At 41.3% G+C, this 26513-nt stretch overlaps 2 long non-coding RNA genes across 2 annotated transcripts; one reads left to right on the forward strand and one right to left on the reverse strand.

Moving 5' to 3' along the window:
• On the reverse strand, nucleotides 1-24229 carry LOC142065747 (uncharacterized). The gene is made up of 3 exons (XR_012663513.1): nucleotides 24074-24229; nucleotides 21483-21555; nucleotides 1-1075 (listed from the first exon to the last, which is right to left on the reverse strand). It is a non-coding gene; the product is annotated as an uncharacterized LOC142065747 (long non-coding RNA).
• LOC142065667 (uncharacterized) lies at nucleotides 3509-7715 on the forward strand. Its single transcript, XR_012663477.1, has 3 exons — nucleotides 3509-4940; nucleotides 5172-5378; nucleotides 7410-7715. It is a non-coding gene; the product is annotated as an uncharacterized LOC142065667 (long non-coding RNA).
• Nucleotides 24230-26513: the final 2284 nt, after the last annotated feature.

Consider the following 26513-nt stretch of genomic DNA (forward strand, 5'->3'; position numbering starts at 1 on the left):
AACTGTTAGAGCAGGACGGTGCTCAAAAGGAGCACCCAAGAGCACAGCCTGGAGACAGCCAAGGCAGCCAGCTCGAGAAACAGTACCAATTTAGTCACAATGAAGTGCATCCTGCCGAAGACAGCTTATCATATTTAATGTTAAGAGAAAGATGAAAATCAAGATTTAAAGAGACACTGTAATATCACAGGGTTGATCCTTAAGGAGGCATGACTTTAAAGATCTTTTCCATTCTTACACTTCTAATGAAAAGCTCCATTCTTATGACTGATGCTTTCAGGTCACGTAATTTCCAGAGATATTTTGATCCTTCTTCACTGAATATCCTTGCCCTATGTTTTCTTTCTTTTGAGACCATATTCACAAGATTTCACCAGTAAGAATCAAGTTCACAGTACTTTTGTCTTTGCATCCACATTGCCTCGATTCCTCTACAGCTGTAGCCAAATAGAGATCAGTTAATTCTAGTTCACATTGGGTAGCATTCTGGTAACCTTGCTAAAACTTTGGCTCTTGGGCTACCATCTTATCTGCTACTTTTCACTCGATTTCCCACTAATTAGCAGCAAACCATTGTTCCAATGCGTTCACTGCTTCTTACTTGACAATCATTTGCAAACAGACTTTGATTTCTATGAGAGCATTTATTTAGAATCACTCAATGGCAATACACAAGGGGACACCTCAACTTATTTCCCCAGAAAAATATCTAAATATCTGAACTGTAGCTTTAAATATCTGCTATTTGCAGTAATCCTACACTACTAACATTCTGCCTTCCCTGATGTGATGACTCTCAAACAGAATAAGGGCTTTCAAGCACTGCAGACTTTTGGCTACTTGTCCAGTTTTTATATTTAGGTGAGAACCCTAATTTATATAGATATACATAGACGATCCTTTCCCAAATGCTATGAGCACTGGTTTGACCATGTTCAACCATGCTGAAGACAACATTGCTTTGAGGCTGGATTGATCCTGATATTCGCAGCCCACATTGAAAGGCAGAAAGAGTGTCCACTGTTTTGGTTTCAGAGAATGCAGAAGCTTGTTCTTAACCCAGGGGAAGTCTGACCTAAATAGATGAATGCAGAAACTGAAGGTACAAGTCTGAAATTGCTGCACAGACCAGCACTACGGAGAGCTTCAGTGGAACCAACTGCACATGTAACAGTAGTAAAGTTGAGGCCTCATAATAGTCATTAAAATATTAAATATCACACCAATCACTAAATTACAAAAACATACTTGTAGATTTTGGGATTTTTAAGATACGATCTCCAGAAAAGAAAAGGAAATTTCCTCTGTTATTTTGATTTATTATTATCATCATCAGGACATGCCCCAAGGGTTGCATTCATTCCCTAAATGAAGAAATAAGATGTGGCTATCTGAGAGCAGACCCACCGGGCATGTGTACTGCCTGTACGCAGGAAGACAGTAGTGACAGATATCCATTTAGCCTTTCTTTAACCAGACTTTTAAGAGGTAAGTATGTCTTGGCTGTATTTGCATGGCCTGGAAAGACCACCAGATTAACCACAAATGAGGTAACTGGGAAAATGTTGGTGTTTAATAAAGTTATTTCATACTCTCTTATCACACTGCAAAAAGAAGTTATGTGCCTGTTAAGGGATACATGAGAGTAGAGTCAGACGACTTGGGTGCTAATGCAAGGTCTGCCATGCTCTGAAAAGATAACTGTGATCATCTCTTTCCCTGATCTATAAAATAAATGTACTTTGCAAAGTAGACATCAGCACACTGATAATATACACTAGACAAGAATTTGTTGTTAGTGATACCACAAACATTTACAAATATAATCTGGAGAGCACTATGCTAAACTCACTCAAGAAAAATCAAAGCTTTACTAAAAAGAAAAAAGAGTAAATAGACAATAATAACTATGTCAGTACATAAATATTTTCCATCTAAACTGCTGGTGCCGGACTCTGTGACACAGAATGACTTCTAATGTTTACAAATATAATTGACATTTATTGTATTTGCAGTGGATTTTATTAGAAGTTTATGAGACAAAATATGGTTTTCACTATGCAACAAGGTAGGAAGAGCGACAAGGAAGAATATACCAAATTGCTGAGGACTGAGTGAGAAAGTGAAGCTCACGATGTGGGATGACATAGTTTTTATCAGCATGTTAGCATTACTGATGAGTGTTTAATCCACAGATGACACAGAGAAAGTAACTCAACTTCTGTACAGGTTTTGTACAAGGCCACACCAATTTGTATCCTCCAAGTGCTTAAGTTCATAAAAATACTTAAGCGCAGGCTTCTATGCATCCCTAAATACTTACATGCACTTTACTCTAATCACGTTTTTAAGCCTATTGATGTCAAAAATTCGAGCTAATGACATTAAATACATCCTTAAATGTCTTGCAGGAACAGTTTCCCTACCGAAGCTTAAATAAGGAAAACAACAAAGCAAAAGTCCATGGTGCTTAACCATTCTGTATGAAACATGTTCAGATATAGCGATAGCCGTCATTGGTACATGCCCTACAGTGATGACGATTCCTAATGCTAATAACGACTGAAGGGTGGATAGTTATATAGCACAAACAAACATAAGCACACCTAAGTACCCTTTTGTTAGGAAACACGATGCAATGTCACCCAGCTGTCACGACCCGGGAGGAAGGCAGCCTACATTACCCACAGGACTGCTCTCCCTAAGCACTCCCTTAGAGATGGGGGCATCTAATGAACATGGTAGTTGAAAAATGTAGCTCTCCACAGACAGCAATAGCAATGTTCCCTCGGTCTGTATCTTGGTATATCAGGTACCGTTTGTTTAATAAGAATCTGTCTTAATTCTGGGTTGGAATTTGATGGTGCTTGCTATCCAAACAGCCTTATTAACACCTCCCATAGACCTCCTCCTCACCCCAGCAAAAAAGCTGTGAACACTCCGTAATCTTTGAAGCCCTCCTGAACTAAGTGATGGCCCTGAAGGGCCCTGAAGTAAAGGGTGCCTGAAATAAGCACTACCCCAAGTGCGGTGTTGCTCCCAGTAAGCATGTTCAGCCGCTAAAAGACATGCCAGCTGGTCACCATAAATGGACCCCTCACGTAGCATAAGCATGACACGACTACTCTGCAAAAATGCACACCAGTTACATAGTAATATCTTTGCTGCTGTTAAATATTATAATCTACTTTCTCAGGAAAAAGGAAACTTAAGATTTAACAAGAAGCTCCTCTGTAGCTAACTACTTCCTTAAATGATTTTAATTAGTGTGAGCCATGCTGTGCTCTAAGTAAAAAACAGAGAAATGATTTCATGACTTAAAGCAGTATTTAGTCCCAACTGCATGTTTCATCCAAAAATGCCAAAGGACTTACAGAGAAAAAGAACTAGATGAAACTTTAAAGGTAATATAGTCTTCCCTAGGGCATGAAAAGCTGTACCAAAACCAATATAGTTTAGTAAAACAAGCCTGGCAAAGAGTATAGCGCTTTTTTTTTTTTTTGGAGGGGGAACTACACCAAAATTAAACATGATGTCAGCAGCAGAATGAGAAATCAAACGCAAGGTTCAAGACTTTCTAATACCCACCCAGAAGCCTACATGACAAATTTGACATTTTTCGGCTACCCATACCTATATATGCAACACCCTTGTTCTGTTACAATTCCTGCTTTAGGATGAAGGCATTCTGAGAAAAACAGTGAAAAATTATTTTCTTAGGGGCAGGGAAGATTACAGCTCAGTTTTGTCATTCAGGCTTCAGGCAATGCTGTCAATCAGTCTAAAAGCTGTACTTGGCCTGGTTAACTATTTAACAGGTAACCCATAACAGATGTACACAACATAGCAAAAGAGAAACTCTACAAGGATTTTGATCCATGGAGTTGAAGGTGGTGGGTTTGGTAATTACTGTGCACTGATTAATAATTCCTAATAAGAGAGACAAGATCCACTGGCTGTCAAGGTACCATGCCCAACCTTTAGAGTAGAAAGCTGGTCACAATGGCTGTCTTAATCCTAAAGCAAAACACTGTAGAAAAATGTGGCAGAAGGACCTTTAATTATATACCCTCTGGAAATTAAATCAAAGCTGCTGTTTAGCCACATTTGTAACCATCCCATCACGCACGTCATCACTGGCATTCCTGTGAGTGAAGCTAAGCAGGCATATAGACAAAATAGTATTTGTGATAGGTATTCCAATCAATATTCTATCAATAGCATCCATAAAAGACCCACTTGTTGATAAGCAGACACACTGTGTCTATCTTGCACAATCTGACTGGCTTTTACAAAGATAGTCCACTGACATAAGAGAGGGGAAAAAACATTTCTATTCAAAGCACCCTGATGAGAGAGGAAGGGGCCTGTTTGTCTGTCCTTTGAGTAAAAAAAAAAAGAAAAAACATCCCCCCCCAAACCCAGAAACAAACCTTGGAGGAAAGCTGTCTGTCCAAGCACTAGAGATCTCAAGCTGTGGTTGAGGAGACAGGAAATGTCCCAAAACAACTTAGAAGTACCTGTTCATGCTGGCCCTAGACATTTACGTCTCTAGTCTTCAAAGTTTATCCTAAAATGATATTAAACTAATAAATCACAGTCACAGATTAGCAAATAGGGATATTTAACCCTTCCATCCAGCTTTTGGGGATGAGCAGCAGATAAAGTCATTAGAGAAAGTCAGGAATCTGGCTGATGGAGAACCGATCATTTGCTTTGTAATTTTTAGCCTCTGCAATCAGCTCAAGAGGTGAAAGTTCACTGAAATAGTAGAGACATAAGCCAGACAGCAGAGCTGTTTGACCTGCACAGCATTTGTACAGGCCAGCCACATGTTTCAGTGTGAGAGTTAGAACTAATCTGTTCAAGGAAGAACTAACTTTGGATGTTGAACCTCAGGTTCAAGAGCAATATCCCAGGAGCAGAAGGGAGTGGGGCTGGTAGGTATGATGCATACCCTTGAAATATAATTCTGTCTTCCTTGAGGACCAACAAAGGGGTTTTTACAGCTACTTTTGCCTAATTATTGCCTTGCTTCTTGATAACGTAACAAGAAACATGGTCAAGGAAAAGCAGACGTGAGAATTTCTACTTGACTCCTCAGCTCCAATCTTGCTGATTTTTAGTGAAAAGTGCTAATTAGTGTCTTCCTCTCCTCTGTTTTTTCTCAGAATTGCCCCCTGACCAGCTGGGATATCATACCCAAGTTGTCAAAGACTGGCAAGGACCAGCTGCATGATTAATCCCACATCACTCACCGGAGTCCTCAGAAATGTCCTCCCTGATCTAGCTGTTCATCTCCAATTTGGACCCAGGCATGAAGAGACAGGAGCAGAGTCCTACCAGCCCAGTTCCTGGCGCTGCCTATTTTACCCAAGGTATCTATGGACACAGCAAAGCAATGGGAAAGGGGAGAGCTGATGCTGGCTATTTACAGAGCTCTGATCCCATTTACATGGCAGTGAGAGGGAACACAAGCGCTTCCAGCTCTCTCCTTGGGTGTTGCTCAACACACTGCACCGTGTCGCTAGTGAGGTCACATCGTAAAAGCAGACCAAAGGAGAAGAGGGACGCCTTTTTTCCTTGCCTTTCTCCCAGCATTTCCGGTAGGAGCCCATACACCTCTCCTCATATCCTGCATTTGGCTTCTCCTGGGACCACAGGGAAACCTCAAAGCAGATGGGATTTAGCTTACTTACATTCTCTATAGCTAACTCAGATTTTATTAAACACAGCTGTAATCCCAAACTTCTTCAAATGGGTTAGCTCACTTCTTACGTTGTTTCTGTATTCTTTAGAAAGCCAGGCTTATCAAAAATTTTAAGGAAGAAAAAAAAAAAGAACAGTGCATTTCTCAGGATGATCTAAGTCATGAATTTAAAAAAAAAAAGTAGGTTTGTAATTGAGCCCTAACCAATCCTTTCTTATTTCCCAGTTCTTCACATCCTTAATAGGGCAGTGCAGCCCACACTAGACTGAGACTAGAGTCCATCAGATAACACAGCAGAAGCAAAATATATGTTAGAGTTGGACAGGAAAATGCATAATTTATACCAAGTGCCTTTCCTGCATTTCTAAAACCCAGGAACACCCTGTTATTTCCTCATAAGTCTGGGTTTCTCTTAACGTCAACAACAGAAGAGCAAATTCAGTTTAAACCACCTCTCTTGCTCGTAGCCATCTTTCTTAGGTCAGATTTAAGTTTATCTCCCTTTCGGAGCTAGCAAACAAGGCAAACCTTCCACAACAGAACAATCCAAATCATTCCACGTTCAGTAAGGTTCCTTGCAACCTATTTATATGACAGCACAACAATAGAAGTCATGTATGTTGCTTTTATTGTGAATACAATTCTTTTATCCCCGTACTTTTGGAGTGCAAGGTATGTGACGGTATTGTGCGAATACTCCTCCAAAACTTCAGTTACAGAATTGAAGTTAATTGAATGCACAAGTTCAATTCACAAAAAAAGAACAGGCATTTCTCTTTTTTTCACTATCAGTATCAATAATTTAATAACACCTATGCTTTCAAAATAATCAAGACAGAGCAGAAAAGTCTTGTTGCTGTGTACAGGAGTAAATTCAGATTTTTGATTACCCCAGACAAATGGCAGTTGCTGTCTATAATAAGGAATGCACAGAAGCGCACAACTAAATGAGGATCTAACCAAGAAAAGATTTCCTGCTGTAGATCTCTGCTTTAGTCTGTCATCTCCAGAACAGCCCTGATCTTGTTAGAGCGCAGTTAGGATTCTCTCATCTAAAGCAAATTGTAGGGCAAACATTTGCATTTTGAGAGTTCTTTTCCTACTGTTCTTATTTTAAACTGAATTTATTCTGGCAAAGGCAATGCCTCCCACAAGGCTGAATTCTAAAACTGGTGCCTGGAGAACAGAGAGACGACTCAGAACTTATATCAGTATCAAAATCGGAATATTTTATTACTTCTTTAAAAGCCTTTTGCAGACACCATTATGCAATGAGGATTAGAAGTACTCCTGTAACAGTCAGTGCTTTAGTATCCCAAAATGATCACGTCCAAGATTGCTTATTACAGTTAGGAAGTGATTCCACTTTGTAAAGACAACAAAAGATACTCCATGTCATGAATTCCAGTCAATTATAGCCAAATTCAGCCCATGTCCTCCTACTGTAGTTTTCCACCACCTCACCATGGTAACTGCTACACAATAAAGTTTGTATCTCACTACCTGTTGCTAAATAAAAATAAAATATAAAAGAGAGCAGAGTGGTGGGAAACTCAGAACTCAACACATCAAGCATCTTGGATTTCAACCTGGTGTTTGGCCAAGGTGCAGAAGCACTTAGGGACTTTACACGTATTTCTCTGATAGTATTATGACTCCACTTTTTCTTTTCTTTTTTTTCTTCTGTCTACATTACTAGAGTCTGTTCCCAATTTGCTGTGTAATGAAGTGACACAGGGCTTAGGAACGTCCCCTGGAACAAACTACCAACCCCCACCGCCTACTGCGACGGGGAGGCTCGTGGCTCTGACTTCATGGCACCCGGGACTAACAAGCACAGAGCTACTGCAGCAGCCCTGACAAGAATGAAAAAGCAACCAGACTCCATACGTCCGCCCAGTACTGAGGGGGAAGTGAGTGAGGACAGATTTTCCATTCTATAGCCAGAGGCCCATCTTACGGGAAATTTCAGTCAGTAAAAGCAAAATGTTACTGGAATGTTGCCTTCTTGAGCTTCCATGGAATTTTTTATTATTATTAAATTTGAAGAAACAGGTGTGAAAAATTCATCTCTTTCCCCATGGGCCTTGTTCAGATGTTGCAGATTGCGTGGACTCTGTGAGATGCAAAAGGGCTTCTGTCTGGCAGCGTTACCTGCAGACAAATACCTGTTTCTAATTAGCTGCGGGAGTTCCCCCGCCTGCCCACCCCAAGGCAAGCCAGGAGGAAAGCATTTAGCAATAACAACGATATTGTCTGCTGAAACAAGCTGCCAAATAATTCCCTTTACATTCAGAGTAGCCCATAAAGTAGCTGAAGAAGTGAGCTGGAGCATCTCAGTGCTTTGTGCGCGGCCACAACACAAATAAACTGACATCTGTAGGTAGAGGATGCTCAGCCCCACTGAGACGCTGCCATGAAATGACACCGAGCCCCTGTTGAAACACTGACTGCTCTTCCTTTAGGTGAGGCAGCACAGAAAGGCTTCACGGAGCCAGAAAGCATCTTTCCTGTTTGTGCCACCTCCCCATCCACGCTCCCAGATCTCAGGCACTCAAGACAGGGCTGCAAGGGGGATGTTAACCCTTGATGCATCAACCCTCCTAACAGCCCAGAGCCCCACGCTAACAGTGTGAACGCAACATGACTCATTTCAATACTCACATTTAGGTGGCTTAATAGGCATTTCTAACCAGTCAAGAACGTAAGCAGCTGTAAGCAAGCCTATGTCCTATTTAGTGGAGTTGTCACAGCCCTACAATACTGAAAAACATTAAGGTAAGAAGCCCCTGAGCAGGCAGCAAGACAATGATAGCAAGAGAACCGGGGAGAAATGCCCTCTTTATTCTATGGGGTGCTCTGTCATGAGCTGGATATGTTTAAAGACACGCTACAATTCAGGAAGGATAGTACAATAGATTTTACTCATTTCAGCAGCTGGCTCAGACAGCAGAGACAAGGATTCAGGGGGTCTCAGATCCAGGGGAAAAAAAAGGTGCAGCGGGAATAACAAGCAATGCCTCAGTAAAACAATTTGCATCTCCAGTAAGGAAGTTAGTAAAATATAATCTTGGAAGCAACTCTTGGCACCTGTGCCTGTTCCAACACTGTAGTACAGATGACTAAATTAACCCTCAGTGAAAGACGGAATAATTATTTTCCATTTCTTACATTCACTGACAGACAAAAGCAAACACCCCAGTAATGAGGGCAACGAACATACAAAGCGTTCTGAGTTTTCTAACTTAACTTGTGTCTTTTCCAGAAGGTGGCTGCAAAGTGTACAGTTGGTATAAGAGCTATATCAAGGGGAACAACTCACAACACAGACGCCTTTCAGGTTTTCTCTTCTGAAAACAGTCCAGGGAATTAATACTTCTTGTACTTTGTATAAAAACAAAACAAAAAACCCCAAGAAAACCTCTTGTTCATAAAAGATTCACATGATTAAAAGCTATGGGAAATGCTTGCAGAGTCCTGAGGGCTCCTGTGCACAGCATTTTCTAGGGTCAAATCCAGCCCCCCTGCACTGTGGCCACTTTACAGCCAGCCCCACGGCAGGAGTTACGCTGTGCTGCGCTCTCTCCTCCCACCGCCAGCAAGGATCTGCCCCGGCCTGTTCCCGCAGCTGGCCAGAAGGGTCAGCACAGGATGGTGGTGGTTCAGGCACATACACCCATGTATGTATATACCTGCTTATTTTGCACAGAGACACCTGCTCTTCCCTTTCCCTTTTTGTTTCTACTCCTCATACTTAGCTTCGCTTAAGTGCAATGTGCTTTGCCAAGGCAAGAATCTACGAGATGCGCTTATTACGAAGGTCATTTTCTCTCTAGGTTCTGGACCATCTGATAGTTGGACCTTTTCTCAAGGCAGCATTGAAAGTGAGCTATTTGTTCCATAATTAACCATTTCAGAGACAAGTTATTGGGCTGCCTGGACTGCTGTCTAGACCTTGTCTGGCACTTCTCATTCTCCTACAGAGTCTAATGGAGTTGCTCATGTATCACATATCTTTTATTTCATTTTATTTTTTTAACCATGAAATTAAATCTTTTACCTCATTAAAGAAGAATCTGATGAAAGGCAAATCTATTTCAGAGAGAGCAGATATATTTGCCACAATGGCATAAGACTGCCTGATCTCCAGACTGCTGTGGATTTAGTGCGGGAGCCTACAAAAACTTCGACATTTTAACCAGGCAGGAAGAGACCGAGAGAAAGGAGAGCACTCAGGATTAAGCTCTGCTTTTAAAAGGGTGTAAATCCAAAATAGCTTCCCCACAAAAAAGTGGCATTACTTCAGGTTTTGACTGGTGTAAATGAGCTTGCCTCCTAAAGGACAGGTCAAAAGTTTGATGCTCTAGACTGGAGGAGAGGAAGCAGTTAATGTTTCACCACACCATAAAAAGCCAACTGTGTCAATAGACCATATTCCACCTGGAGAAAGGAAGTCTCTAAATGTGGTTAAGTTTGACATCAGAAGTGCCTAGGAGCAGCCTCCTATATAGTATCAGGAAGCACAAGGCGAGACATAATACGTCAATGGAATATTTTTTTACCTCAAGAATATGAATAATGTGATCATTGAAAATACGGCTCAGGTACCCTCATGACTCAGGGTGTGCAAATCTCAAATTCCTTCACAGGTTAATAGGTCTGTTTGGAGAAAACGTCAACAATCTGGACACTTCTACAAATCTTCCTCCAAATGCTGCCATGTCAGTTTGGTTTGGAGACTAGGCTGAGCATAGCATGAGACCCAGCTCTCCTCAGAGAACTATGGGACTTGCTAAGCATAATTTGAATGGTTTCCCTTTGCTCACTAAATGCAAGCTGCACGGGAGGTTTTGAGGACTTAATAAAAATTATTATAACTTATTCAGTTTTCCCAGAAGTTCACTGATGAAAGTTCCTGATCACAGACCCATCCTGAAGTTAATTATAACAACTGGGCAAACCCAAAAATTTCCATTCTTCAGACAAGGTGGTCAAAGGATATGAAATGACACCACCTACACCACGCAAGTTGGAGACCATGTACACATCCGAAGGGCACTTGGCTCTTACTATGACTTTCCACTCTTGGATATTCAGGAAGTGTCATTTCGTGACCTAACTAGCTGTCCCTCTCACCAGATGATGACAGGCATTAGCCAGAGAGACAACTACAGAAACAATGCTTATTGGGAGCAAAGGCCAACATTCAAAAAGGCAATATTAAGGAGGGAAGGAGGCCTTAGGAATCAACTCAGTGCTTCTCTTATCCTCAGGATGCACAACACACTGAGCAGCCCCTGGAGCCTTATGCCCGGGATAACCCTGTCCAGCACGTGCAACTGATACTAGACTGCTGCCAGAATCTCTTTGGAGAAACATCCTTCCTCATTCATTTTACATTCTTTGCACAAGTCAAAACCCTTTCGTTCCTCACACCTGCGGTGGCAACGACAGGTAGGGGAGCAGACCCTCGGTACCTTCTGTTGCACCAGCCAGGCACTGTGAAGCCATATGTCTCCTCATTCAGCCTGAATTCAGGATCCAGGGGAAGGCTCAGAAACAGCGCGTTAAGGTGCTTTCTCCTGCTTCATAAACTATCCCTGTATCACACACATCAAACAGCTGCAGCCTCTTGAGTATGTCCTTTAAAAAACTTGCAGCATGGTTTTGATATCTAGACAAACTGCAATTTAAAAATTGTGAAGTGGCTTATGCCAGCTAGTTCTAGACTAGACGGCAAAAGGAGCAATGGATGTGAGGGCACGGAAAATAAAGTTTACAGACTATTTGGTAACAGGTTGCCTCACAACATCAATGTCAGTGAAGGTGTGTTTCGGAATCCCAGGAGAGTTTTGAAGGTCTCTTTGAGCACCGCTGCAGTCCTACTGCCAGAACAAGGAAGTTTATATGCGTAAGTTGAGCCAAGGTTAAACGACTATCATAGCATTGGCCTGTGGTACAGACATACCCAAAGGCTCCCTGTAAGTGTCTGGATCTTTCAAAGAGAAAGAGAAAATAAAAGGTAAAGATACTTGCCAAATACCAGAAACTCCTACAAAATGAGACATTATCTGGAGCAACTTTTGGCCTGTTCTTTCCCCTTTTGCCAGGGATTTGGGCTGCACCCGAGCCAGATATTACAGTGCTGCATGGGTCCCTTCACAGAGCAGGCAGAACAGCTCTGTACTGATTGCACAGCCTTGTCTGAGTTGCCTCAGCAAGACAACTAGGGATTTTCCGTTTCCATGATCATTCCTGACTGGCTGCAGTGATTTCCCTTGAGTTACTGAGCACTTTCAAATACACTTTAACCACAAAAGAAATGAACGCATTAGCAGCCCCCAGTTCAGCTGACAAGTAGGTATTTTTTAAAAGCTCAAAACTCATCCCTTTGCATCAGTTAAGAGAAGAATGTAAATAACAATGTAGCATGATTTCACTAAGAATCTTTGCAAATTTTTCCACAGCAAAGACCGGGAAACTCTGTATTGACAGTTACTGAGTTCTTTTGAGATCTTTAACATCAACTTCATTATAGAGCCGTCTAGGTTAACCCTGCCCTAGAGTAACAGTGACCTTTGGCCTTGCAGCTGTACAATCCCTGCTGAAAAGGCTGCTGTTCGTGCACACTAGTGTATTCTTGGGATGCATCTGCACAGCAATACATAGGTGCAACTTGCTATACTGCTTTCACCTCAGTCACATAGATAATGGCTGTAATAAGGAGGTGGCAGTGGGAGATATGACTGCAAATAAAGTTAGCTTTGTGAGTACACTGGAGACTGTAGCGAAATTATGTCGTGTATTTTAGTAGTCCTTACTATTCATGGCACCCATTTTGAAGCTTACTTGGAAGTTAGGCCTGAATATAGTACAATTAGCCCTTTGTTTTGCTGGCAATATGTGAGGACAGAAAGGACAGGTGGGCTTTGAATGTGTTCAATGCAGGCTTCAAGGCAGCTGGAAGAGCCCCAAAGTTATGGTATAAATGACATCCATAAGCTCTCTGGCTGCAGAGTCTTCACAAAGTTGTGACACAATATAATAGAAACAGCGCAGTCATTTAAGGAGCTAACAGTCACCCTTTAATGACTCTCCAACTCACTGAAGTTTCAAATGTGCTTGATTATCATGGCTTTGGCTTCCATTCACACTGCTTCACCCACATTTACTACAAACCAGTTGCCAGCAGACAGTCTTGAACCATCTTCAATTCACGGTTCCCTTGCAATAAGGAAGGGGACGTAAGAACCCTTTTAATTGTTCTTTTGCCTTGTGAGCTCCAAAGTAGGACAAATCCTGGAGGTGTACTGCTCAATGTCACTGAGTTAAGCAGCAGCAAGCAAAGTGATGTCATCAAAGTCATCAAGTCAGTTTCTTGGAGGTATTTGGATGAAAAGGCTATGTGGGGGACTGATTTCATTTTGTAAGAATCCCAGCTATAAACAGATTAGCAAATTATTATGACAGACAGTAAGCCTTTCGTGAGAATGTTTACCACTGAGTTCCACAGCCCAGGATCTGGCCAAGCCCGTCATCCTGAAACATAACCAATGAGTAGAAACTTCCAGGAGTCACATGCTAAGGAAGGTGCCGGCAAGGCAGGCGGGAAGGTAGAAGTTGACTGTGGAAAAGGTGGCGGCGGGAAGGGGAGGGATGACATTCTTTCCTGACTCTCCCTCCAGGAATCAAGTTTGGAAGCCAGAGGACAGCAGGCCAAAGAGCTAAACACATCTGGTTTTGCAGAGGTGTTAGCCAGAAGAGTCAGACAAATGGATCTGTGCCTACAAAACAGGTCCCTAAGGTGTCACACTAGAACTGTGCAAGTGAAGATTTTTGGTTTGAGCTTTATCTACTTCAGATTATCATGGCAGATTTTTCCTCCAGTAAGATAATCAAAGTATTAGAGTAAGGCAGTGAAGGATGGAAATACTTGTATAGATAGTCTCATAAAGGAGAAAGAGTAAGTATTCCATGATACAGACCTTGTTCTGCCCAGTACAGCAAACCACAATAAAATCCTTTCTGGAATAAGGTAAGGCTAAGTTTGAAAGTTGAACCTGAAAAAACAATGAATTGAACATTGGTGCTATTCTTTGCCTTTCCAGAATCCTCTACCTGAAACCCACACAGTTACAGACAGAAAACAACATAAAGACCAAATGACATAGATAAGGTTATATACAGCGTCTGCGACAGAGCCAGAAGCAGCCGGATCTCCTTGCACCCAGGAGGATGCCTCAGCCAAACCAAATCCTTCATCGCTTTGCAAGTCTGCAATGGAATGTGCGGCTTCTGGGCAAGGCAGAACTAGAAGGAAACTGCCTTTGGAATGGACACATCTGGGAAAAAAAACATTTCAGCTTTTCAGAAAGGAAAATACCCAACAATCCTTTCCCAACCTTTAAGTTAAAGAATACTTTTTCCTAATGACTCATGATAACTGTCGGATCCTGAACTTGCAGACACTTACGCGTGCAGCTGACTACAACCCACATCAGGAAATCTGTTTCATTTGGCTCTCTGGGACCCAAACACAAGGGAGAATGAAGCTTGTGGGTTATTAGAACCAGCAGGGAACAAACACATCACTGAAACCAAACTTCTGCCCTCAACAAACCAAAACACTTCCTCTAATATTTCAGTACATTAATATCAATAGGGGAATAATTCTTAGCTTGAAACGGGCACCTATACCTCTGCATAGCTATTCACCTACCTGTCTAGAGCTTCAGAAGGATATCTAAACTCTGGTGAAGAACAGATCTGTACATAAATTTCACCGGCCCCAGTTCCGCCCTCATGAGCCTCAGTCATGTTTGCCCTTTTCATTCTTATTAATGCCGAGTAACGATGCATTCCCTACCATGGCTGTGTTCATAAATATTTACAACAACTGACTGAATTAAATCACACTTTGTTCCATCCACCCATCTATGCTTAAGTATGTCAGAAAGCCTAAACTATTACACTGCCAAACACAGAAAACTTCATGAAATATAAAGCAATACAGTTCAACTTTGCTCAAATAGAGTTCAGCCAATTTTCCTCAGCTGCAAATCTAGTTTTGTATATAGCTTACATTTAGGACCTCGTAACACCACTTGTTTCCTTGGTATACTATGAGATATCCAGAGAACCTGTTTTGCCTACTTCGGTTGCTATGGTTTCTCACAGTTTAGCTGAGAAGTTCCTCCTGAACTTCAGAAGCTTCACACACGTAGCTTTACACACCCTCCTCACACTGCTCCCCAAAAGACCTTCATCTCACTAAGCTTTGTGTCTTGTTGTTGATACTGACTGTCCAACCTCATGCACAAGAGGGGGGGTAGGCTATTTGGCCCATTCTTTCCCAGCCCAGTACATGTCAAATTCTACCCCGGTTATGAACTGTAATGAGTTTCAGCCATCTGACAGCTCTTTATCCCTTATGTTTGTACAAACCGAATAGATTGGTGCTTTCGCCAAATGCACAGTTCAAGTACAGAACACCACAAGCACTGAATTCGGCTTTTCGGCCCAGGGTTTTGGGTTTTTTCCACAGTTTATTTACAGACTAAAACTTTCTTTAGAGAAAGGTTCTAAATCCACTCTCATTTCATCTTGCTTACAGCAAAAAGCAGGCCTTGGAGCCAAACATTGATTCTAGTTTTACTGTTTTCTTACAGTATCCATTTAAAGACAATGAGGCTTTACCCTTTCTCAGTTTTGTCTTGTATTTCTGATTATTAGTAAGACTGGATTGTCTTTTTTTTGTATACAGCCATTAGATATAAACAGACTTAGGTAGTTTCAACAGCTCTGCAGTGTATTCATTATTTCTAGTTGCTGCTTCTTTGCATTCCTGCACATTGGACATTGAAATTGCCTTTTAATGAAGGTTTTGGCTTGCTGCATTTAACCTCATTGATCCTGAATGTAAATCAAGTTTCAACCTGTTGGATTCCAGTTTATGGTGTGACACATTGTTCTATTTCACAATATTCAGAGAGAGAGGGGGAAAAAAGAGAAATCAAGAAAAGCCCAAGTTCTCAAAAGATCAAGAGAAGACCAGTGTTGGAATTCACCGAATCAAATATGCTCATTTGCAAAGAAGAAAGCTTCACCCCAATCCAGGCCACTCATTTTCATGTGTACATCCTTGTCTTCCTGCCTTATCTTGTTTTTCAGATAATGGTAATTCCTTGTTATTCCCAGTAGTGAAACACAGCTCCCTAGGATTTAGATGAAAGGTCCTTCAGAGGAAGACATGCCATATCTTCAGTATACAGATTTTATACATTTCAGGTTTACTTTCGGTTTCTTTGTTGCTTCTCCTTGTTAATTCAAAAGGAAAAACCATTAAAAAAGAAGATATTAAATATGATCAAAGTTCAGAGGGATGAGGAAAGACAGTCTTGCAATAAATGCCCTGATCACCCCCAAAACATAGAAAATTCATTTAGTATTCTTTGTGCCTGAGTTTCCTTATCAGAAATCCAGTCATACCTATAAGTCCTTTATTTCTTCCAACTTTTCAGGGCAGGAACTACCTTACTTTCCAGGTCCTCTGCACATAACACAACAGAGTAAAGCAAGGCCTGCAGTAAGACAAATACTGAGTAAAACCAGTGCAGCTGAGGACAAAATTTTACCAAGGGTCTTCAGTACATTAGCCCCATCCCAGTTATTCTATATAAAGGTTCAAATAAGAATTAAGTTCAGTGTCAGAAAGAAAGCATAAACTACATAAAACCAAATTTTCCACAAACCTGGGATTTAGTGACGTGTTCACATATGATATTAAAGGCAGGATACTACTGGCTGTACATGCGATTCCAATATATCCCTGCAACTGGTATGTTGGAATATCTCCTCAATGTTCAGCTACCATGAAAAGTATTTATGAAGCATGCTGAGATGGATTAAAAAGGAAAGGAGGAGGAGGGAGCTAACTGATTAGCCCATCACAGCTTCTCCATCACTTTCCTACCCCTATTTGGAGGGAACCAGAGCTTTCCAAATATCTGCATGCAGGAGAGCCTGTAGGACTGAAATCTACGTCAGCAATCTGCGCTTTAGCTCGCTGTCCTGCCAGACACAAACTCTGCCTGGTGGGAACCGAGTTGTCGTAGGCCCTGCTGAGTTTGTTATTTGCACAGCAGTGTTTGAAACTGCTGCAGGGAAACCCAGGGGATATTAAGCAGAGCTGTTCCTTCTCTGTCAAAATGTGTAAACATGAACAAATACGGGGGTCTGTCTGGAGAACATCAAAGTCAGGTAACACTTAGTCCAGTGCAACACCCCATAGCCGGGGGTGGGACCAAAGTGTGAAAGAGTTCTTGTTTTACACAGCCTGGGGTAAGAGCATGTGTTGGCTGTGTTTCCACACCCTGAACCCAGGTCCTTCTAACTGCCTGGAGCCAGATTGTTTCAACCTTTTGTTTGCTTTTAAAGTGTCCTTCTATCCTGCTTTTCTTGAAACAACACACACCCTGCATGCCAGATGCTGGTAATCTAGCACTGCTGACCTGATGCATATTCTGGACTCATGGAGAACGATGGAATAATTTCTTTAATGTCACGGTTTAATACTGTACACAGAACAGAGACAAATGAAGTGGACACAAGATTCTCCCAGACCGTGTGGGTATCCACACAGAAACATCTGCTGCTGTCTCAACCACAGACACTCCAGCCTCCAAACACACCAGCAGACTCACTCTTTTCATGTCTCATATCCCTACTGTGATTAGCAGAGACACGACATCGTGGGGCAGATCTTAATCTTTACTTACGTGAATAATCAGGTTGACAACTCATGTGTTTATAGACTGTTTATATGAGGAAGGTCTACAACAAGAGACTCTGCTTAGATTTATACTTTATAAGGATATGACATCCTATAGTCCAAGTATGCTGCAAATGTATCTGTATTCAGAGACAGATCTCTACCCCGATACAGCACAGCTGATTTTAGTGAAGTCATGCTGAGTAACAAGCTGGCCTTTTCTCATTAGTTCTTAATTTTGATTCGACCTTGCTATTTTAAAAGACCTGCCTGGGGTTTCCCATACCAGATATGACCTCCAGGCTGCCTTTTCTCTGTGATGACACAATGATCTCTAATTGAAAGCCCTTGAGAAAATCTTGCAAGAACATTATGCACCATTCTTGTTCAGCCTTCCCCTCACCCAGCTCAGGTTCAGAAAGTTGGCTCAGTGATTCAGCTGCAAAAATCAGCTAGAAGACTATACAGTTTTGTTATTATAACAGAAAATCTGAATCCACACACCACATCTTTCCTCCAGATGGGGAATTCCTTCTCTACAAAACTCTCTTCAAAGTGTTGATTAGCAGTTACTATATAAAAGAAAGGGAAACCTGCTTTGCTTTAATCCTCTCTAGAAATAAGTTTGTTTTGTGGTTTTTTTTCACACTGATGGTGGGGTGCTGCATCTAGCAGGTGTATCAGGAAATCAGTAATATTATTAATTCTCTGCAGGAGTCCAGACCCCTCTGGCAGAAGACTCAGGCTCTCGGCAAATCTCAGAGGTCCCTTAATGGACAGGATGGACAGACCCATCATTTCAACAAATTTTTTCAAAGCCCTGTTTGATGAACTGGATCTCCTCCCTCTTCATCCCAGCAACATAATAAAATAAGCATGTGTTTCCATTTCCACTTACTCTCCCAGGAGCAAAGGATGCTTTCGTCAGGACACAGAGATGAAGGCTCTTTTTGCACCTTTTGTGTATATTTCACTGGAGAAGTTAGACCACCAAAATAAACTCACTGAGCAACAACTAATGATCTGTAACTGTGCATGTACAAAGCCCACTTCCCTACCTAACTCCAGCATTTTCTTCTGTATCCACTGTCAATTGCCTCCTCCACAAAATGCGTATTGTCACACAGCTGGTGTCACAGGGTCACCATTGGCAGGTGAATGGAATTCGCATGTGAAAAACACTTCCTTAAATAAACGAGCTGTGGGGGGAAGGCTTATGTAGTCAGTAGGGTTCCCAGTCTAAGAGAATATATCTGCAAAAAATTCATTTGAGGACTGGGGTAAACCGTTTATCCTATTATTTCACTTCATTACCTTTGGCCACGGCTCTAGGGTTAGATCCAATAAAGGCTTTTGATGCTTACAACCTAAGCAGAGGCCCTGCTTCAGGTGTCTGTCTCTTCCCCCTCCCCGAAGTCTGTAAAGTCTCATTTTACCACTGGAAATGACAAAGGAGGTGAAATCATTTTGGAAAATTAATTCCAGAGGATTTCCTTCTCTAATTGAAACAGATTTCTGTGTGGAGGCCATTGGGAAAGCCACATTTAGAGTAGGAATGGGTGGGGACTTCAAAGATACTGTTCAGATGAAAGGCATAAAAATGTTTTATAGCCGATAAATTATCACAGAGACCTGAGACTCAGAGTACAGCCTATGTGTGAAAAGAGAGGAAACAAACTTCTGTGAAGGTTTCTAACTCTTCAGACCAACATTTTGTTTCAAGATGTACCCATATCTTTACCAGGTGCTTGTGAGAAAAATACTCAAATTTAAATCCTGACTTAAAAGACAAACTGGCACCAGAAAACGTACACCTAGGTAAGAACACAAAAAACCCAGTACACCCACAGTTAAAAGCGATGCTTACATCTGATAAAAGGAAAAAAAATTCTCCCCCTCATACATCATAGACTTCATCTGAATAATGAAGGGAGTCAGAGGCTGCTAATACACCAGAGATAAGAAAGTCACTCTCCTCAAAAGGGCAATGCAAAGAGATTTGGAAAGAGACAATTTACAGGTGGAAATGCCTCTAGAATAGCCCAAACCCTGCCATATGGCATGTTGAGGTATGTGCCTGTATTTACCCTTACTCAAAACAACACTGCAATCCAAAGTCTTCAAATTCATGGACATCAAATGAACTTCAAGAGCTTTGCTGATTCAGGGCCTATGTCATGCAGTTTTAGCAGAGGTACAGATACAAGTGCAACACCTAATTGTAAACCATTTGAAATTATTGGCGACAAAGCATAAATTAGCATCAAAAATACATTAGTACAGGTTTTCTTAATCTTAAGGTGAAGGTCACCCTCAGTGGATCATAGCAGCTCTCCCTTACTGTCATCCCATGCCTGTGAACTCCCTAACATTCATTCTATAAAGATGAACATTTGGTTCTTCTCACTCTACTTTTGTGTATTAAAAAACCCCTGAAGGTATACAAACAAATGTCTTTCCTTGCACAGGAAGAAAATAAAACATCACTGTATAAAATGGAGAGAAGATTCTCAGTTGTACTAATGTCCACTTGAGTTGCCAGCCCTGGAGGGAGAGCAAGTGAAGTTAATGACTAAAAGGCTCCTTGTGGCATCAGTTCGGTATGAACAGGCTTTGTTTCAAAGAAGAACCAGGACTTCAATGTTTATCCTACCTTGTACCTCACCCTTCCAAATGCATACACACGGTTCACAACGGTACTATTTCCAGAACAAGCTGCTCCATGCACAGTAGAACAGACTGAACTCCTATCGATTTCTGACCTTTGCTCCTGAAATTCCGCCTCTGACCTTCCCCGCCACAATACTTCTACCAAGCCTAAGATGTCACATTCTGTTCCTAGTTAAGACTTACAGAGCCCAAACTGGCCAGCCAGTACATACGTGCTGACCGGCCAACTGGCCATGGCCAAGCTGGGTCACAGCTGACTTCTTCCTGCCTTTCTGTTAGTGGGCACACAAATTTGGCTTTTCTGGTCTGCATAGTCGCTGGCACTGTGTACAGATTTACTAACATCAAGAATTTCATTCCTCAAACATCTGATCAGAATCTGACAATATGTTCAATTTAAAGGCACACATGGAGCTCAGGGGGAGGAGACATGCCAGGCAGGCTGGATGGTTAAATTTATGAATATGTAAGTTGTATAAACCTCATTTCCCTAGGAAAACATGCTAAAAATAGAGTCAATAAAAAAGACAAGGCAGCTTGGAATGCTTTATCTTTTGCTCATTTTCAGCACAGCTGATCTTTTTCTGAGTTAAAACAAGCCATACTATTTTAGTCTTTGCTTAAGAAAGGGATTTTAAGCTTTGTATTAAACAAGGCATTACCTAGAACTTCCATGGGAAGGTAGATAGCTTGGTAGTGTGGTACAACTACAGCAAAAATATCTTTAATCTTTTGAACAGTACCTGAACCTTCAGATAAACCTAGTAATCAAACAGAGCTGCTCAGCTAGGACTACACCCCAACAACTAACTGCAAGAAAGATCACAGTTATCATCACATTGACATGCATGTGCCAATTACTCCTCTTTCTAACTGGGTGGTACATGGAGGGGAAAAGGGAGGTTTGCTGCAGACAGGTTGGAATTAAGCTACTACCCATTTTGAGCAAAGGAAGAGATAGGTTCTCTGGCCTTGAAGAAGAAAAAGTCCATGAAAACTACTGTGGACTACTTAGCATGCTTTTACTCTCCCATAGAAATACCTATGCTGTACTAACAGTTTATGTACAAGGGTACATGCAAGCACATTGCATGTCTCCTCCACCTGCAACCCATGCTGGCAGGTCACAAGCCAGCAAATCCGCAGCCATGACAGCCCAGCACTAAACCCAAGCTGATACATCCTTCTCTGCACCACCTGGGATTTTAATGGCATTTTAACACAGATGCAGAGCTCCTTAACCTGAGCTGGTGCTCATCTGCCAGCTTAGAGCTCATGCTGTACAAGTATGTGACTGTCTTCTCATGTGCGTGTAGCCGTTATAAGGCTTACCTTAATCCAGTTTGGAAGCAGATGAGCTGAAACTGAACAAAGGCACTCAGGAGAATGTCCATAGGAATATTCACTGCAAAAAGAGTAAGAGAATGAACTTTAATAGCAGTATTTATCCCGCTGCAGACAAGTCTCGAGCTAGTTTGTTCCCTGCTCTGCCCCAGCAAAGCAGTAACAAATTCCCTTTCCCTGTGCTGGCTCTGCAGCTGTAGACTAGGTCACACTGCAAAACTGCTTTCAGTAGATCCTTATGAAGGCATCGAGCCCCAGCTATTCTAAACTCTATTTTTTTTCCCTCTACACAGCAAATGCCACCCCCCTACAGATCCATGACCTAATTCAGTCTCAAAGGATCCAGTAGAAGCAGACAGGGGGAAAACCGATGAACAACCTGGAATTATGGCACTGTATCTTTCACACAGGACTTAAGCCATTTCATCCTTGATATGTTATTGTTACTCCCGACAGCTCTCTGCATGTGATTTACGGCACGCGGCAACGACACAGGGCACGATTGTTGCAAATGTTGTAGCAACAACTTAACAAATTCCTGTTCAGAGAGATCAAGGCAACATGACATTTGCAGGATTAAGTTGCTTTTGTGTGATGCTCCAGAAGGCTTATGAGCTCTTGACAATTGTTTGGAAAAGAGTGACTTTTTTCTCCTTAGAAACTCTACGAGAAAGGGTTCTCTTAGGAATAAAGTGTGTTATCTACTTGCATAAAAAACAGTCAGGCAGAAATGTTGCTGACAATATGGAATTCACGATGAAGGAGGCGGCAGTAATGGGAAGCAGATACAAGCATTTGTGATTCAGGAGGCCAATCCAGACCAACCAGGTGGGTATATTTGGCTGGAAAGGAAGTGGGAACATCTCCCAAAAATATTCTGCTGACTCGACTTCATGTGTGCTGGTAGAACTCGTAAAATCTTCAATGGTTTAAAGGCAGCTGTGGCAATGTCTGGGCCTTCAGTTTTCACGGAGACACCTATGCTTGAGAGTGGGACACAGAGCTGATTCTCTGCACCTTCTTCTATTAAAAAAGTATCCAATTAAAGTTTTTCAGTTTACTGTGTAACACATTCTATTTCTTGATTTAGAAGACAGAACAGACTCTGAATGAAAAGTTGTTTTTCATTTATATTTTAGGAATCCCTTTCTTCACAACCCACTTGCAGGACAGCTTCCAAGAGTGGAGACTCACAACATTCCTCATGACGCTTTTTTCCAGTAAAACACCCTTGATATCTAAAGCCCTGTTTCTTCATTTCACAGAACAGTTCGTTTAGCTCATGTACTGGGAAGGGCTCTTAACCATGGGCCACTTCACATGTCCGCTGATGTGGGACAATCCATATAAGCCAGTTGATAGAAAAGAATCCAACGGTCACCGAGTTGACAGAGCAAGGGTGTACATTGCTTAAGCACTTTATCTTAAACAGTAATTGAAAGAAATTCAAATATTTAAATTATAAATTTGGGGCATTTCCATCAAATGAGGTAGAATTGCATCTGATTAAGGAGTTACCCGCTCATGGGGTTATCAGCACACGTAATCCCACCGTATTACATGCAGAATGCACCAGTTTAAGCTGCTGAAAGAAAATGAACAAAATCATGCCAGATTAAACACCAGTGAAAGACAAACTATCTTCCAACCTTGGGTCATTGTATTTTTGCTGATCCAGCTGATAAGAAGTAACACCGCCGAGGCTGTAACTATCAACTTCTATAATAACTCACAGCCTCAGCTTCAGAAAGTCCCATCCTGGTGTCCCCATCGCTGCACGTAAGTGAAAGGTTGTAGAGGAAAATCGTTACCTTTCAAGTAACAGCCAGTTGTTATACTAACAACCTCTAAAGAAAGCATCCCTAAGAGATAACACTAAGCTGATAGAAAAATAGGTGTGTCAAATTGGGCCAGTTTGTCCTGACTTTTTCACATCCTTCCTCCTTTTTCCATCTGACTCCCTACTTAAAACCTGAAAGTTCTTTCAAGAGTTTAGTGTAAATCAGGCGTACTCTATCTAAAGATTAATATATTCCTGCAATAATAATATAATAATAAAAATAATGAAAACAAATAACAATAATAAAAATAGTTTAAAAATAACTACCAGCATAACCAATCCCCTACTACATTTGAAGTAAGCAAGTGAAACGTGTCACAGCCGTCATAGCCAAAACACACTAACAGATACTGAGGCAGAGAAGCAGCACTGTGATTCTTATATAGGCTAGGTGAGAGTTTCAGCCAGATTATTTCACCCAATAATTTTAATGATTTCTGAAAGCACAAATCCTGTTTTATGCACAATTTCTCTGCTAAGATGGTTGTATAGTTCATCAAGAAAAAACAGATTTCCATAGAAATTATATGGGGCAGTGCTGAAATAATTCTACAGCCTTACAGAATTTATCTACCTTTTTAAAGTTTAGCTGCGTATTTAACAGAGTACTCTAAGTACCTTGAAATGGTTTATGAATCCTATGGAAAAGATCTTTCTGCTGAACTGCTTTTCCCCGTACAAAGCAAGGAACCTTGTGAGAAAGCACGTCCAAGAGGCCTGTGCCAGACCACCTACCGACCTGTTTAGCACATGCCAGCAGCTGCAGGATGCCAAGTGGGCCAGTGGGTTTCTCTGCCCAGATGAACTGTTTGTGTCCTGGCAAGGGCAACGAGTTCAGCCACAAGACAAAGGAGCATTTCATTTCTCCTGCTTTCCTGTTCCACTTTTGTGTCTGCCTGTGAGTCTGTTGTTAAGAGTAAATGATTAATTGGGCACTGGGGAGCTGTCGGTATTTATTTTTTTTTAACCAATGGACTTCTCTCAACTCAGATGCTAAGCTCTTTAAGATATTTCAGGGGGTTTTCTTGAAATATTATGTTCCTAACTGTATGGTTTGTTTTGGGGTAGGTTTCTTTGTTTTTTGGGGGGCTTTATTTAAAAGATTCTTAATCAGAATTTGTACTTGACAAAGCACATGAAAAGACAGCGAGCCCTTGCAATGTGTTAATAAGAAGGCTACAGCCAAGTCCAGCTCCCTAATTACAGTACACTCCACAATAATTTTTTTCACTTCTGTAGAGAAATAGCAAAACTAGGTATCGCAGCACAAATTAGAGTGGCAGCAGTGCTGCTGCAGTGTATGCTGGGGAGCTTACAACCCCAAGGGGCTGCTTTAGCAACTGAAAGAACCATCAAAATCTGGGCTGTTTGGGCATGGCCTCTCCCTGTGGGACAGGCAGGCACAAGCTTCATCATATGAAGACTGCTTGGTACCAAACTTCTGTGAGCTTCTAAATGCTAATCAACACCTAGGCCAGCCATGTTTACCTTTTCCCCCCTGCTGTGGCCTGACATAAGGGAGCTTCAAACAGACTCAAGGTCTGAGTATGTGTCGTGATGAAAAAATCTTTACTGCGCACTGCTTTGAATCTGGCTTACTTCATAAGCTACAAGCTCTTCAGGACAGAAACAGATGCTTCTTTTACACATGGGCTGTGTTTGGAAGTGCCACTGGAATTCATCATCACTATGGGTAACAGAGTCCTTTCAAATGTCACTTTAGCCCTAAGCCAGGAACAGTAAAGTACAACCAAAAGCACAGAAGTGAAGTTCTCTGCCTACAGAAATCAATGAGAATTTTGTCCTTGACTTCACTGGAGCCAGGCTTTCATCCAATGTATTTGTACTTCAGGTTTCCCATGGTGAATAAATAGAAATGAAAAGCTAAAGTCCTGGCACCAGTCTTATGAGTCAGACAATCAAGTATGTGCAGTATGCATTTCTTCAGAAGAATCAGGCTTTTAGGGCATCAGTGTCTAGATATATAACCATGTGAAACTGTTAAGCTAGACAACATGACTTCTTCAGCGGGAGCAACAACCTCCTGCATGTTTTCTTTTGTAGACAGGAAGTCAGTGGGGTTATCGGTCTCAACGAGGTTTTGCAGATACAGAGTTGCTCTGGGAAACATACAGGGTTGTTCGGAATGCTGGGGAAAGAGGGGTATGAAAAGAATACTGTCAAAGCTGGGACAGTCCTTGTCAAAAGCTATGAGGTAAACACAACAGATTTTGCTATTTTATAACCCAAAGCGGCATTTGGTCCCAAGTAAGAATTTTTCCCCATAACCTAGCTGAAAGATTCTGTCCTTTGTAGGTCCTTACACCACTATGCTGAAAAGAGTAACAAGTATTTCCACAACAATTTTTACAATTGTTAATAATTATCATGCTTTAAAAACGGGTGTTTGTCACATCAGAATTACTGTTCACATTCATTAACTCTGAGCTATTTGATGCTACATTGTAATTTTCCATTAGGAACATCTGACTGGAAAAGAAATAATCAAAGAGTAAGTAAGGTTAGTATTAAAAAAAAAAAAAACTCTCAAAATTTTTTACGGTGCTCTTTCTGTTGTTTAGTCTGTCCTTTATCTGTTAACATATTGGAGAAATTACAGCATTCCCATTGTGTATAAACATCCATTTTGGTTTTGTTATTGTTGTTGTTTTCTCTTTTCTTTTCCTTTTTAAACACAACCACAGCAAGATCTTTGTCGATATATACCTACACATATGTACCAACCATCCCAGTTTTGGGTATCCAAACTCACTGGCCATTTTGGAAAAAAGCTTGGAGTAAGTGGAAAATCATAAACAATGTGCAGAGCTAGCACATTTCTAGGATCCGTAAAACCAGAAACATTCTTTTACTAATTGCCTTTTATAGCTTATATTTTATGTCACGTGCAAAAAACCACCCATCTGCTTGGTCAGGCGGAAGAAGGAGCGATACCATCAAAAACAGGTTATGCTGGCATCCAACGGTTCTAATGACAGAGGGGTTTTTCTGTTTTCTCTTTTTTTTTTTTTATAAATCACACATTGAAGATACAGTTCTTTGCAAAATTACAGGTCTTTGGCATGTAATTCTTTTTGCCATGTATCTTTGAAGATCACCAGTCATCTGGGAAACACTTCCTTATTCAGTGCCCATCCTCCACGAGGTGCAGCAGCAGG

The sequence above is a fragment of the Phalacrocorax aristotelis genome, chromosome 17 (assembly GCF_949628215.1).
Source record: "Phalacrocorax aristotelis chromosome 17, bGulAri2.1, whole genome shotgun sequence".
Taxonomy (NCBI): Eukaryota; Metazoa; Chordata; class Aves; order Suliformes; family Phalacrocoracidae; genus Phalacrocorax; species Phalacrocorax aristotelis.